Source organism: Macrobrachium rosenbergii, chromosome 27 (genome assembly GCF_040412425.1).
Source record: "Macrobrachium rosenbergii isolate ZJJX-2024 chromosome 27, ASM4041242v1, whole genome shotgun sequence".
NCBI lineage: Eukaryota > Metazoa > Arthropoda > Malacostraca > Decapoda > Palaemonidae > Macrobrachium > Macrobrachium rosenbergii.
The window spans coordinates 13,813,668-13,825,857 of NC_089767.1; the positions used below are offsets into that span (position 1 = coordinate 13,813,668).

A 12,190-nucleotide genomic window follows, 5' to 3' on the forward strand; every position below is an offset into this window, starting at 1 on the left:
GGGAGACACTTACCTGGTTAAGTGCCTGGGGGGAGGCACTTACTTATAATTCCCCTTGGTTGGAAGTACTGTAATTCCCAAGGTTTCGGGAACTCGATATCGAGCGAAATTTGTAGCTTAATATTTGTGTGTGTGGATTGTATGTCACATACACAAGTTACTTTAAGCCAACAATAACGTATAACAACAAATTCCTTACTTCTTGGGGGAACTAAGTAAGTAAGTATACCTTAGTTTTACCAGACCACTGAGCTGATTAACAGCTCTCCTAGGGCTGGCCCGAAGGATTAGACTTATTTTACGTGGCTAAGAACCAATTGGTTACTTAGCAACGGGACCTACAGCTTATTGTGGAATCCGAACCACATTATAGCGAGAAATGAATTTCTATCACCAGAAATACATTCCTCTAACTCTTCATCAGCCGGCCGCGGGAATTGAACTCCGGCCCATCGAGCGACAGTTTGAAGCTCAACCGGTTCGGCCAACAAAGGACTTCTTGGGGGAACTAACACTTCGGGGGAATTATAATTATCATCAAGTGCCCGGGGGCAGGCACTTTCAAATTATAATTCCCCTTGGGTGGAAGTTATTCCCAAGGTTTTGGGAACTCGATATCACATGATATTTTTGGCTTAATATTTGTCAGATCCTGTACTCGGGATCTGGAGGCAATGTCACTCACAGAAATTAACACATACACAAAATCCCACGTCACACTATTAAATAAAATTCCTTATTCCTATAAAATAATTTTTTTATTTTTTTGTTTTTGTTTTTAAAATCACAAAACTAAACGCAAAATGAATTTCCATTACAAACCTTAACACTATTTTTTTCCATTCTATAATTTTTAGGAGGAATTTTTTTTTGGGGGGGGCCGAGGATGGGATATTACTTTCCACCTTTTCTATTTTTCCACAATCACCAAACTAAACGCAAAATGATTTTCCCTACAAAACTTAACACTAATTCACTTAACACTTTTTTCCATTTTTCCATTTTATACTTTTTAGGGATTTTGTGTTTTATATTTTTTGGGTAGGATATTACTATCCACCTTTTCTATTTTTCCATTATCACAAAACTAAACGCAAAATTATTTTCCTAACAAAACTTAACACTAATTCACTTAACGCTATTTTTTTTATTTTTCCGTTTTATACTTTTTAGGGATTTTGTTTTATATATATATATATTTTTTTTTTGGTGGGGATATCACTATCCACCTTTTCTGTTTTTCCATAATCCCAAAACTAATAGCAGAACGATTATCCTTAGAAAAGTTAACGCTAATTCTTTTTTTTTATCATTTCATACTTTCTAGGGATTTTGTGTTTTATATTTTTTGCATTAAGTTGAGAGCTCTCAGGTCACAAAATAGCAACCCTCGACTACGTAGATGAACCACCCTGAGAAAAAAATATTGTCATTCGACGTTCTCTAAAATGTTAGCATTTGTTACCCAATTCATAGACTAATTCCGAACACTAATATCTGAATGACACCAACGATAATAATAGGAATGGTAATGATAAAGCATGGTAATGATATATATACTGTATATATATCTTTACCATGATATATATACATGGTGTATATATCATGGGGCTAGTACTAAACACGTCCCATTGAGCTTCCGCCATGTTTAGTACTAGCACCTCGGAGGTGACGCGTAGATAACAATCCAAAGTAGCACATATATATATATATATATATATATATATATATATATATATATATATATATATATATATATATATATATATATAATCTATTCTTCTCAAAAATTTTAGAATACATTTTGTACTTCCTGACATAAAAGCAATACAATACATTATTCTGAAGTAAAGTTAGACTTTATTCTTCTTCTTCTTCTTCTTTTAACGTGTTTTGTTCCCATTTGTATGACTTTATTCGGTGAAAGTAACCAAGCAGGCATCTGAACGAGTAATAAGTTATAGATAATCAGAACCAGCGCTTAGTTGCTGATAAGAAAATGAAAATAAGATAAGAAACTTCATTATCAAACTATTCAAAGGCGGTGTCGATCGATATATATATATATATATATATATATATATATATATATATATATATATATATATATATATATATATATACATACACAAGCAACTCTTTGTATATGGAAGTTCTGAAGACAAAATAAAACCCTTATCACAAAAAAAGAGAAAATTCTCTCCAAAGTGCAAGTCGACTTTTGCCTTCTTCGACATCCGCCTTTGAATAATTTTAAATGATAATGAAGTTTCTTATCTTATTTTTACTTTCTTGTCAGCAACTAAACGCTGGTCCTGATTCATCTACAACTCATTACTTGTTCAGATGGCTGGCTGGTTACGTTCACCGAATAAAGTCTAACTTTACTTCACAATAATGTATTGTATTGCTCTTACGTCGGGAAGTAAAAAATTTTTTTTTAATTTTGTGAGGATAGATTACGGATATCTACAATACAATCTCCATATGGTACATAAATCACTGCCCCTATGATGACCAGCGATTTAGCAGTGTTCAGTTTTCGTAGATAGCCGGTTAACTTTGTCTAATTACTAATTATAATACAATACAGCAAACTTTGTATATAGTCAAAAGTGTGTTATTGCTTGCATAGTTATTTTCGTATTATTTCACATCAGTATCTAACCCAAGTCCTCTGTTCGTTTACAATTTTCCATCGTCGGTGCTTAATGTGTTTCAACATAATATGTTTCTTTATAATACAAAACAGATATAGGAATTCTAAAGTCGGTGTAGACCTAATAAATGATAAAAGTAAAAATGAGATCGAAAAAACTCCAATTGCTATAATAACAAAAATTCCCGTTCTAAAACCAACACTCGGAAACGCTCGATCTGTATATACGGTTCCACGGCGCACATTTCTTGAATATTTTAAAACCTTGCCAACATTTTCCACAAAACTCCCAACGCTTTCGTACATCTGATGGAAAACTGAATTCACACATAACCTACTTGCACGACTTACACCCTGGGGAAAAGTTTGGTAGCAAGATCATAATAGGCGACATAACATGTTCGGGCGCTACCGCCTTTTCTGATCGGGGGCTCGAGCCGTTACAAAGTCAAATCCATATACAGACAGCTAAGTTCTACTACTACTAAGCCGGGTGGGAATGCTTTATCGTTGGAAATTCTTTTACTATGGACACCAGTGTTTTATAAAACTTCATCTGTATCTCATTTATAAAATCAAGGTTCTCAGATTTTGTCCGACAGATAAATTATAAATATGCATATGCATGATGTGTGTACATACGATCAGGGTTCGTAAAGCCAGGAAACTTTCTTTAAAGCAAAGGAAGTAATTTAACAATTCCAGAGTGAACAATTAAATGCAACCACATAGAAACTTCTTACTAAAAGAAGCGACAGACCGACATCATCTGAGTAAGAAACTGACAACAACGAGTTATCAGTCTTTTCAACTATTCAAACTGCCGAGAGCAGAGGGTTCTACTCGATAACGCCATGAAGTGCTTTATCTAATCTAAGCATTTTTTTACCAAATTGATTCTCCCTCGTCTTTCGAATCTAAGCGCTGCTTCTTGTAATTTCATCTCCCCAGTTTGTTTTTTTCTTTTTTACTGAAGGAATGAATTCATCTTTGCAGGAAAAGTGAAAATATAAGAACTGCTGCATCACCTAGAAAAAGTGTTTGTTGGTTTGTCAACTATAATTCAGGGGTCTTAAAACTTTTCAGTATGAGGGCCTTGTAACATACTCCACACATTTTCGCGAACTGAAGTGCAAAGGAAGTGTTCTTAAGCGGATGAGTAAAATATAACGAATGTACTATATGTTGTTTGGATCTTACAGTACTATGTAATCAGCATGATGTGATCCAGAACAAAAGAAACATGTTACAGTTTCAAGGGGACAAATGTTGCCCTTACAATGAGAAACCCGATAATAAGTATATTTCAAGCAGTAGTAAATGCTCTGACTAATTAACGAGTTACTTAAAAGTAGATGAGATATACAAGCCATTAATTGTTCCGTTGATTTAATTTCATTAACTGAAATGCTACAAATGCTAACCGGAAATGAGAAATTTGTGGCGTACAATTAAAAGCAAACAGAGCCTATCAGCGGACTTAAGTAATGCAGATAAAAGAAGCTCAATATGAACCTGAGCCCTTAAGAAAGATCGAACAAGTACTGAGTCTGCACCTTCGTATGCAATTCAGGCACTGGAAGGCTTTCAGCCGTAAACAACAAACAGGGAAGTTTTATATAAGATTAGCAAGGATGGTTGAGCACGGCCGACGGGAACTGCATATGTTATCTGATCACCGAGAACGTTGTTGGACAAAAACGAAGGAAAATTCTTTCATTATCTATAAATACAATACCATCACAACTTAACAGATTCTTCAGAGGTCTGGTCTTCTCCTAAGCAGCAAAAACTGCTGAAATATAAAGACTTTACGTTAAAGCCTACAGTTAGGTTTATTCAAGATATCCCGTAACTGTCAGTTATTCCAAGCAGTTTCTTGCTTAAACTAAACTGTACTGCACGTTTAGCAGATAAATTTTAAGAGATTTACTTATAAATTGAATCACGTATAGAAAGGTAGCCTAATGGAGTATCATCAAATGACGTCGCTGATAAGCACTGAAGTCTGATAAATTCAAGTTCAATAAACTCCTATGGCGGGCAGGATATGGTCTGCGGGCCGTATAATTGCAAAACCCCGCATTTACAATAGTTTATTAAAAACCAGGTTATCGGCGGCACCATAAATTCTTCGAAAGAAAAGCGGGAATAATATTCCGCAGTATTGTTACGAATTTTATAGCATCTATCGCGCGTGTGAAAGATATGAGACAAGACTTTATTGGCTCCTTTTAAGACAATCCGTGGACTTATGAAGTTAGCATATGAAAAAAGTCTTTCAGAATTAGCACAGGTATTATTCATGAAGTAATAAAGAATAAGCTTTTAACTTGTGTCCCCGACCAACACGCTAACAACTCATAACTTTTTGGTTTTGCTATAATAATACATTAAAGTTGTACACGAAATACGATATCATAAAATTATCCAGTTACAGCTCCGCAGTGATGTCTATACTTACATTATTTTTGCTTTCATTTCAGTTTTTTGTGTACTTAATTATTCATTTACTTTGTTTATTCATTTGTCTCTTTACCTGTGATATTTATTTCAATATATTTCCTTTGAATTTCTACAGATATTCAAAAGAAATAAATTTCTTTTGAAATATATTTCAACCATTAATTTTTCTACTATTAATATTTCTGCCATTAATTTTTTCTACTATTAACATTTTTACATTATTTTTTTTAAAGTGATCAAATAGTAAAATATACAGACAAACATCCCAGGGTTTATTGCATACATAAATGCATGTAAAGCAATATACTTCTCATGCGTACAATGTAATCAATGAGGCGCACCTTCAGTAATCCCTCTGAAGTGTAACATCCGGTTACCTATCAATAAGTAGGGCTTGATAACGTCGCTTTAACGAACATACTGCTGTAAGTCTCAAAATAATCTCGACTGGGAAATACGTTCTTTCCCCCGCATTGGGGTACAGCCGTCAGTGTACCTCGTGCGGTGCCCTGTAGGTATTACTTCAGGTTCTTTACAGCGTGCCTTCGACCCCTAGCTACAGCCCCTTTCGTTTCTTTTACTGTACCTCCTCTCATATTCTCTTTCTTCCATCTGACTTTCCACCCTCTGCTAACAATTGATCATAGTGCAACTGAGAGGTTTTCCTCCTGTTACACATTTCAAACTTTCTTACCGTCAATTTCCGTTTCAGCGCAGAATGACCTCATAGGTCCCAGTGCTTGGTCTTTAGCCTAAATTCTGTATTCAGTTCAGTTCAGTTCAATACGTTCTTTTTTCTCAAATGAGATCCAGTATTGACAAATGAATAGAAAAATATATAAGTACATGAAAATATAAATACATTAACTTTCAGCTAAATCAATCGCACACTATTTTCATGGGACATATTTATATTATATGGTTTATTCAAGGACAACTGTCAAACCAAAATGTATTCGGTAATTTTTTAGGCATCGGCGGCAGCTGCAGAAATTAACTTTTCACGGTCGAATTGCACGATATCATGTTTAACTCCGTAGTTTTCTGCTTGATTATCTCCTAATTGAAAGCAACTTCTATCTTAATGCTTTTTTATTTATTAAGGAAAATGTAAGCCAAACACTGCTGCAGTTTTTGCTTGCAAAAATCTCAGAGGGTAACGGAACTTTGGTACATTATTATTATTATTATTATTATTATTATTATTATTATTATTATTATTATTATTATTATTATTATTATTATTATATCTCACAAACTGAAAATTATCTGACTTCAGAGAAAATAAATCTGTCCATTAATTCAAAGGATATTCAGGCACCGAGTTACCAGATTATTTATTACTTTGTGTTTAGTACTGTATTCAGGTATTTTTACATTTGAACATATGTCCATTACTTACTTTTAGGATTTTATATATCTGAGTGTTATTATATTTGAATATTTTGTCTACTGATTACTTTTAAGATTTTCCATTCTACTATTTTTTTCTCTATCTGTAATTTCTTAAAATTTTTAGCGAGTACATCCTGGGCATAGAACAAGAATTCCTTAGGTTAGCAGCGTGATTTGACATCTAAAACCTTCCAGTGTGAATAAAGAATAAATTAAGCTAACAGTTCTGTCTAAAGCACAAACTTTGACTCAGCATACATAAGGCAAAACACTAAGGTCCATTTGTCAATTCATTTCCTTGGAATACAAATAAATAGATAAATAAATAAATAGACAAATACATAAAGAGAAAAAAGAAAGGAGGAAAAATAACATTTATGTAATGGAACAACCGAAAAGGGAACGTATATACAAGTACGAGCGGCTACTGACGGGCGTGGTACCTCAAATCCATAAGGACTAAAAACATGCAAACATTTTAGCTCACTGGGAACTTGTACCCAAGCAAGACGACAGACGTAGTAAGAAACATCAAATTCCTCCTACTTGCATATCTTTTTTTTTTTTTTTTACCAGAAGGCCAAGGGTCTCTGGGAACGATTTGGTAACTTTTGTTTAATAGCATTCAATCATTTCATTAACATTTAAGGTAGAGAAGGGAGGGAAAGATTTTTGGCCCAAAAGGGAAGATGCAAATACCCTTCTGTCTTGTCGTGTACCTGGTTTATAGATCGGTTGACTTATAGATTTTATGTATACATGCCAAGCACTGGGGCAACTAAGGCCATTCAGCGCTGAAACGGAAATTGACGGTAAAAGCTTGAGAGGTGTAACAGGAGGAAAACCTCAAAGCAGGTGCACTATGAATCAATTGTTATAAGAGGGTGGACAGTAAGATGGAAGAAAGAGAATATGAACGGAGGTACAGTAAAACGTAAAAGGAATGAAAGCAGTTGCAGCTAGGGGGCGAAGGGAAGTTGCAAAGACACTTAAGTAATGCCTACATTGCACCGCATGAGGCGCACTGACGGCAGTACCCCGCTACGGGGTGTCCCCGCTACGGGGTGTCGTGTACCTGAGAACGGATCGTTACAGTAAAACAGAACAAAATAAAATAAAATTAAATTAAAAAGATTGCTGGATTTATGTTATCAAAGGATAAAGGTATTACAACTTTGAAAGGAAAAATTATTTTCAGTTTCAAAATAAGAAACGTTATCAGCACATTCCTACGAAGAGGAACATCATTATTTTCTTTATAAACCCCTAATTTTCTGTAAATCTTGTTATTTAAAGAATCCTTCAGTCTTTTAGTAACATAGAAACTTTAATATTAATTACAGTTTAACAGTAAGTAGAATATTCGAATATGTTCAGTCTTTTTTTCAAGCGATGCTATGAATATATCTAAAAAATTAGTAGCATCTAGATTAATAAGGATTTAGCTGTTAATCATTCATGATATATTCCCATTCACTGGGTTATCCATCCACAAATGTAGTTCAAAATAAGAGTTAGCAACTCTTATGCTTTGGTCGATACAATTTGTTGTAAATATCGAAAGCTCATGTTATTCAGCATTCTTTCATCAAATTTTTTTGGCAGCCTCTGTGTCATATCTACCGAATTCGTCCTGTACCGAATTCGTTCTGTATGTTCAATACACAGTATATAAAGAATATGTGTCAAAGGTGAAAAATAATACGGATCATGGCTTTGACTAATATCTTCTATACAGTTTAATACATACAGTCCGTAGAAAATAAAACTAACTATTTGAACCTAGAACAAATTGTAAGTCAGACGAGAGAGCATTTGTACACTGTGCACCAAGACTGCACAACAAAATACCGCCTGAATTGAAGAGCATACAAGAAAAAAGCAAATTTAAAAAAGAACTAAAAACTCTCTTATTCTGCAAGAGCTACGATACTGACGAGAAAACACTAAAAGACAATTATAAAATATAAGAAGCACCTTACTTTGAAGACGTACAAGGGCCAGCCAGAGAGGAAATTGTCCGTGGAGGGTTGTACATAAAACCAAAGTGAACAAAGTAAATAGCAAATTTAAATAAAATAACGGAAAAAAATTTACAGAATAAATCAACTATTTGTTTTATTGTATTTTAGAACAAGAATTTTTATGTAAACTGGTTTCCATAAGGGCATAAAATAATTATTTCTGTATTATAAAGATTAATATCCGTTTGATACATTAATTAACCAAAAAAAAAACAGCACTTTTGTCATACAAGTGACTGTGACATCTGCTTAAATAAAAGATATATTTTCTACGTTCAACCGACTAATTTCTAATCAGACTGGTTCACGTGTCAGAAGAACAAGAAGAGACGAGGCCAATCTACAGTACTCGAGCGAGTACACCTTGAAATCGAGGGTTTGTTGCCACGTGACCTCATTTTAAAAGCCGAGGGAGACATGGGTGAGACAGTACACGTATTCAAACATTCTTAAGAAGCGAGTCAAACGTCAAACACATGCAGGGGGGAAATACGTCAGGTTAAGTAAAAAGATTTACAAATAATTTATGGTCGCTTCTCATTTCACCTAAGGGAAATTAAAAAAAAAATTACTCAGGGAACTTGCAAAAGTTAGCCTTTCATGTTGCCGTGAAAAATCAATTTTGAACTTGAGATATTTAGCGTGTAACTGGAGAGAGAAAGAGGCTGATGTGGAAATCGGATACTTAGACTAATGAAGTTCATTAACAACGGTACGTGAAACGTTAACCTCCTGTGCGTAGTATTTGGAAAGACCGATCAAAATCCTGGAGATAACGAAGATAACAACGCGATAATGTCTGAGATAAGACTTTTTAGTGTGGGCGATAACGTCACAACACTTGACAAACACTAACGTGGGAGAGCCAGTTTGATACTCCGAAAACCGCATGTGACTGACATTTTTCATCAGCAATTACGACAGGATACCACTATGCTTCTTGGGTACATAAATCATGCAAGCACATTACTAATTAACATTTGCCATCGAAATTAAATAAAAACATCATTGTAACGTGAAACTAGCACAAAATAACTAGACTATAAAGAATGTAAAAGCTTTGAGGGTCCGGTCCTCAACTAAAGTACAGATCTCCGTATCCTTGAACAGGCATTCTAGACTCATGATGTGTAAATGTCTTTTAAACAGTCCTAGATATAAGATACTCTTAATATTGACACAAACAATTAAGTCCTCCTTGCGGTTTTAGTTGTTCTCAGTGATACATTCAAACCTAAGGAAATATAAGCATATTTGAAATCCTGGTAAAAGATCTGACCTTCTCTGGCATCCTTAACTAATGTGATTTTCAATTATACCAATGCCAACTCATCCCGAGACTCCCTCACAGTTCTCGTCTGTGTAGGTCTGGGTCTTCCAAGCCTTCGCCATCTCCCCTTTATCAATATCTCATCTGCATATGGAAGTTCCGTAATTTCCCCTCACGGTATCATTTCTCACTCAACCGTATCATTTGCTACCTAATATTCTTCTTAAAGCTTTCGTACACAATTTCAGTCCATTTGATTTCGAAATCTTATTCAGCCTGCCTACTTCTGAGTTGCCTTGTTTGGTCTTTCAGTAAAATCCTTGTTTGGTCTTTCAGTAAAAGCCAACTTACTGTACTGGATATCACTGTACATATATTTTGAAAGGCTCAAGCCCATTCATCTTCTTTCCTTCAACACTGACTTCGCATCTGCTGCGTTCATGGATTGTTCCAGTTTCAGTTTGTTTACCATAATGAGGAAAGACCTTCCATAATATTGGTCTGTGGACGCTGTCAATGGCATGTCGTAAACAGCAAAGCCATCTGAAAGGCAATCTTAAACTCCATTGTTGCACATTGCCTTAGTACAACCATTTGTTTTGTGCAACTCCTGCCTTTTCTAAAACCAGCTTGTTCATCTCTAAGCATTTTGTCAATTTCTTTCTCTACCCCTTTGAGATTGAGCCTCATGAACAAATGCATGACAAACGACTTAAGTGCAATGCCTGTTAAAGTATCGGCCACGGTTACCACAATCAATCAGGTAACCATTTTTTGCTATCCTTGCCATGACTTCTAATTCACAGTTATCAGGATTTGTTTCTTCATTCTATATCCTGAATTGTAACTAATATCCGAATGCCACTTAATTTTCTGCTAAAATCACCGATGCGGTAAATACATCATATATTCCAATGCCTTTCATCTCGAGTTTCTTTGTTACTGATTCATCTCCAAAACCCGTGAATTCATTCATTAGTATATTCAAGTCTTCTTCAGTTTCTGGTATATTAGTCTAAGTATCCTCCTCATATTTCTTATACATGAACTCAAAAAAATGTTCCACCCAGTGTTGAGTTTCTTCTTCCTGGTTTAATATTGACCTATCCCTTTTGACAGCTATTTCCCTCTTTCTTTCCTTCTATGGATATTTCACTGATTCTATCGGCTACCCTAACACGTGAATATATGCCGCTGTCAGCATCGTCCCCAGGTTTTTCCAGAGGATTTCTCCTTTCTCTTCTTTTACTGGTGCTACTTTCCAAGCTACTGTCTAGAACTGCATACTTAGCTCGTTCTACTTTGCATTCTTCATCCACTCCCAGAAAATTTTCTGCAGTCACCTTTTGTTTTTGCCCATTCTTATTTTTTTTTCCCCAGGTATTATCCGATACCCCAGGATTCCGTCTCTTTTACCCCTTATTCCTGTATTTCTTTTCAAGGAGATTAATATACATTCCTGATCTTACCCCAATCCTTATCAATCGTTTGCACCTCATCAAATATGATTCTCGAACTTTAAATCTGCTCCATTAAAACGTACTTCGATAAATTTAAAAACTAATTAATAAACTTTAAATTACTATATCATATAAGAAAAGAACAACTGAATAACTGTTGCACCTGACTGATGATGCAGAAATGAAAAATACCTAGACACAGTCTATTTAAGCTTTTTACGAAATTTTATGGAGATCTGGAAACTAAAGACTCCAGACGGCTGTTCAAGAAGAATGAAGGATACCTCAAAGCATATCAATGCCCGAGTGAAACACTAATCAAGCAAGAATTACCATTGATACTAAGCTTGAACTAGATTCATAGCTTACAGAAGCTACGAATCTAGTGCACGTTACTGAAATTAAAGCTTTCCTACATAACCAAACTCACGCAAGCAAGAATTGATTCCAAAATATCGTTCTCTTCATGGCACAGAAATGCATGCAACAATCATATTTGGATCGTTCTGTGAAATCACCGGAGTAGATATGCAAGATGCGGTACTGCGAACAACAATTTGACCATTGGGCGTCGAAACTGTAACATGCGTCCTAGCAAATCCAAAGCGTTCATAATACGCGCACGAAAGCTAGGAAATTAAGTATGCAGGGGTGACGGAGCAGTTACATTTGGCGACAGGTGAATGAACCCAAGTTGCCCTTTACCCCAATTTGTCTCATACTTTGCCAGCTCTGAAGCCCTAATCAAAACTGAAAACTATCGGGTTTGGACCCATAGATCCACCTCAGTTTGTTCCATCATAAACTTACCAAAATATTTACAAAATAGTGGCATTTGTATTCTATTAACGGTATATCCAAAATATGACATGATGTCACAGGCATCTCTGAGAAAATACGATATTCAATGAAGCTT

At 35.1% G+C, this 12,190-nt stretch overlaps 1 protein-coding gene across 2 annotated transcripts in view; it reads right to left on the reverse strand.

Annotated features, from left to right (window-relative positions):
* The window catches only part of LOC136853417 (uncharacterized), a 31,767-nt gene that overhangs the window by 12,101 nt on the left and 7,476 nt on the right, over positions 1–12,190 (reverse strand). The gene's annotated exons all lie outside the window — the stretch shown is intronic.